Source organism: Pygocentrus nattereri, chromosome 26 (genome assembly GCF_015220715.1).
Source record: "Pygocentrus nattereri isolate fPygNat1 chromosome 26, fPygNat1.pri, whole genome shotgun sequence".
NCBI classification, from domain to species: Eukaryota; Metazoa; Chordata; class Actinopteri; order Characiformes; family Serrasalmidae; genus Pygocentrus; species Pygocentrus nattereri.
In genome coordinates this window covers 7,689,134-7,693,358 of record NC_051236.1, presented here as the reverse complement: position 1 = coordinate 7,693,358, position 4,225 = coordinate 7,689,134, and positions in this window count along the sequence as shown.

Sequence of the window (4,225 nt, the reverse complement as noted above, 5' to 3'; positions counted from 1 at the left end):
GTGGTATCAAACGAATAACTTTGTGCATTCCCTTTCGGACCATTCTGTGTCACCCTGTAAGAAAACAAACACTATCATCCCATGCTTATGTATCATGTGTCTAGAAAGCAAATGTTGGAGTGTAATTGTACAAATTATTTAACTTTTTTTTTTTTTTTGGTTTCTTTTAGAGTCCTTTTATCAAACTGATGGTTATTCTTGGATCTTTTTTTTTTTTTTCTTCATTTTCTTTTTTTCTTTTTAGATCTGTTCCAGTTTAAACCTTATTCCTGTAAAATTGTGCAAGAATGTTTGAGACAATGTGCAAAAGGCTGAAATTAAAGCAGGAAGGAAGAGCAGCTTTTTCTGAAGATGCCAATCATGCGTTTTATTTTTTTTCTTTTGTTTGTTTTTATTATTTTGTTATTTGGGTTTTTTTTTCTTTTGTAAATGGTGCACTAGATTGCTCTAGAATGAGTGCGTGTGTGAATGTGTAACTAGTCTTCATGAGCGTGACTGTAGATGCCATGTGGAGGAAGAAACACGCTCACTTGTGAACTCATGATTCATGTTGTTGGGCAGCAGATCGAGCGCCCCAAGCAGCTTTCAACTCTAAAACTGTTCACCTTGTTAAACCGGCGCTGAGCGGTCAGCAGTTACTGGGTAATAAGAACAGCCTTAGTTTTCTAAAAGTGTAATCATCTGTGCATTAGTTAACCTTTGATGTGAACACCAGTCCTTTGTCATTAAAGAGAAAATACCATAAAAATGCCATATCTTTGAAATATTTTACCATTTCTGAGTCTGAGGTACTCGCGTCATTTATCTGAAAATGGCTGCTTGTAAATATGAGTATCCGACTTGCACGCGAATGCAGCATTATATCCTAGCTAATTTTTCTTTCCAGTCTTGTCACAGCTTTGTTTGCACAATAAGAAACTTGACTAATGTTTTACACGTTAACTAACCAAGCACATGCCGTTAATCACATCGAATGCTAATTTTAATGAATACACACATTTTACAAACCAGCCCCCCCCCCCCCATTTTTTTTTTCCTTTTTTTTTCCTCCCCAAACTAACCTCAAAGCTTTTCTTCTGGTTTTACTTTTTTTGTATTGGCTTTTATGACTATTCAGTCCAGTGACTGTTTATTATGAGGTTGGACTAAACTGGTATGTGGGGCAGAAGGATATTACAATATTTTGTTTTGTGTTTTGTTTTTTTTTTTTTTTTGGTTTTTTTTTTAAACACCCAGTTTCAGACAACAGATATTCCTGTTTGTGCTTGGAAATACAGTTAATAATCTGTGAATGAAATGTTGTACAAATCAATGTCTGAAAATAATGATTCTTAAAACTTTGAACGTTACCTTTTTATTTCATCTGCCATGAAGTAACGTAGTCGCATGCTGTAGAAATGCTTAAGCAGGTGCTCTTTTTTTCTCTTTCTGTTCGTTTTGGTTTATTTTTCCTGTTTTTATTTTTTGTAAGACCCGTTGGTCTCTGCTACGAAGGTGAAATTGGTTTATATATATATATATATATATATATATATATATATATATATATATATATATATATATATATATATATATATATATATATATATATAAAAACTCTGATGGATGGAGCTTAATTCCAGTCATTTTTTTTGCCATGCTGTGTATACATCGTTTACTTTTACTGGCAAAGCTATGCACCCAAGTGAGAGGCTGAATGAGAAAGGACTACATATTTACTGCCCCTCCTCATCCTGAGCTCCTGTAATCAATTCCAAATGAAAAGACAAATTATTACCAGACAGCAGGTTCATACTTTTTCCTTTTTTGTCTAATTTCAAGTGGAACAGAGGTATTTGTCCAAACAAACTCTGTTCTGGCTTCCTTGAATTACAATGTTTAGTAAATGGCATCTGAAATGGCAGATTGTTGGGTTTTTTTTTTGTTTGTTTGTTTTTTTAATCCCCCCACTGTAAACAGATGCACTTTCTTCAATAGTTGTGACATTCTTTTTTTTTTTTTTTTTTTTTTTTTCTTCCTCTCTGCGATAATGTACAATAATTGTGATGTATTTGTGTGTGCTGCCACCAGTAAAGATTAATTGCAGTTCAATTAAAATGGATTTCCCCCCTTATTTTCTCATCATTAATAACTAGAGCTCGGCACTCCTCCTCACCTTTTTTGTATTTAATTTCAGTCTGTCGGTGTACCACAGAAAGCTGGATGCAAGATAGATACTATATTAAAATGTACTGTTATTTAAGATGTAATAAAAAGAAGTTTGAGATGTCTCTCTGTTTTGATGTTTTGGTAGAACCCCTCCCCTCCCCCAATACTCAAGTTAAAGACCATCTCCACTCGAAAACGAGGTTTTGAAATGGTTCAGTCATCTTGGATTGTTTGTTTATGCTTATATAGACTGATATTTGTGTCAAAAGTGGCACCTGAGTTCTGGCTACTGGAAATGCCTGCGCTGGCGTGGCCAGTTTGAGATGTTTGGACTTTGCCCTTAAGGTCCGATTGTGAACCTTAAAAGTTTTTCTGGGTGAAAAATACACATTTGGACCTTTTCGTCATCAAACCTTTACAAACAGAACAATAAAACAAAAAGGCTGGAGACGAGACGGGGTGTGTGGAGTCAGTACAGCTTAGAAAATATCATTCCAGTGGTTTCTGGTTCAGTTATGTTCCCTGACTAACGGTACTGAGATGTACCCCCGAGGGCCCCACCACAGTGACCGTTTACTAACGTTATTTCTGAGCGTGTAGAGAATAAAGGCTCAAATCTGAGAAGGTAAACGTCTTCTGTGTAGAGCTGTTGGCTTAAGCTACTTTTGCTGTAATATCCTTGTTGGCACAAGATAACTTTGAAAAGACAACACATTCATTCCAGCTCACTGATGCAAGTTTAGAGAGAAAGAGACTGAGCAGGAAATCCTGTGGATTTGTGTGTGGAGCAGTTAGCTTTAGCCAAGCGAGAAGGCCTACATAGCTCTAGACACAGCCATGCAGGTTCTTTCCAGCTGAGGCACGTTGATGGAATAAAGACTGACGAGGAAATGTGTTTTTGGTATGTGGAGCTATTCGTTTAAGCTTCTTTTGCTTAGTGAGACGGCCTAATAAACAGCTTACGCACAACCACTGTAGTTGTTTAGGGGAGAGACTCAAATCTAAGGGAGTGAAATCAAGACCCAGTCCCATTTCATCTCTTGCCTGGGCGGGTAGGGTGTCCTGATTCTTGTTGAGATAGAGGGGTAGGGTGCAGTGTCAGGGCTACATGACCCTCCAAACGGAGGATTTTCAGAGTCATACTCCAAACGGTTATCAGAGAAAAAGAAAAACGGGCAGAATGGCTGAACAAGAGACCAACGAAACCCACAAATGTGAGAATTTTCTCCATTTGAAAACAACCACTGCATTATCTTAGTTTAATGTTGTTTCAATGTAGTATGGTCCTCTTCTTCATCGCAACCATAAGAAATCACTACAGGAGTATCAGAGAACTTGTAGAGAGGATAATTTACCACTCTAATGTCTTTCAGGTTTCTCCAACGCTAGAGGGCGCTCCCGAGTGAGTCCAAAATGAATGGGTTAAGATGGAGCATTTGAGCAAAATCAGATGTTTAAATGCTCAAACAATTTTAATGTAAAAGAACGCGTTTATTTCCTGAACACAGAATAGCGCAAAACATCTTAACACTGTGGTTATGCTTTTAAACGTGGCGGATTTTAAACACGAGTTAAAGGACTTTAAACTGGCGTCTCACGTACGTTCTTAGCCATCTGTGAGTGCGAATCGGCACTCAGTAGCAGTAATGTCAGCGTCCTGCAGCCCGAAACCCGTTTGCTGTAGAAAATAGCAGAAATATATTCAAGTTGTCTTTGCTTTTTTAGTGAAATGCAAACTTCTATTTTCTAAAATTAAAGGATAGTTCTGGGCAAATGATTAGAAGCTATATTAGCTTTTCAGTTTAACTGTTGAGCTCCATTTCCTCCCACTCATTGCAGACTTGCTCGAGGGCGCCCTCTGCTGTTTTACAGTCATGTTTTTGATATAAAGGGGGAAATAGGAAGTGGCCAGGCTCCTCATAAACCGGCTCTGGTACTATGCTGATTTCTCTGTAGCTAGCTAGCTACAATTCCCCTTTCACCTTAAATGGTGCAGCAGATACATTCTGGCACAGAACTACTGCATCATTTAAGGTGGAATGGGGACGCTTTGAAGAAGAAGCTGGTGAACAGCTGA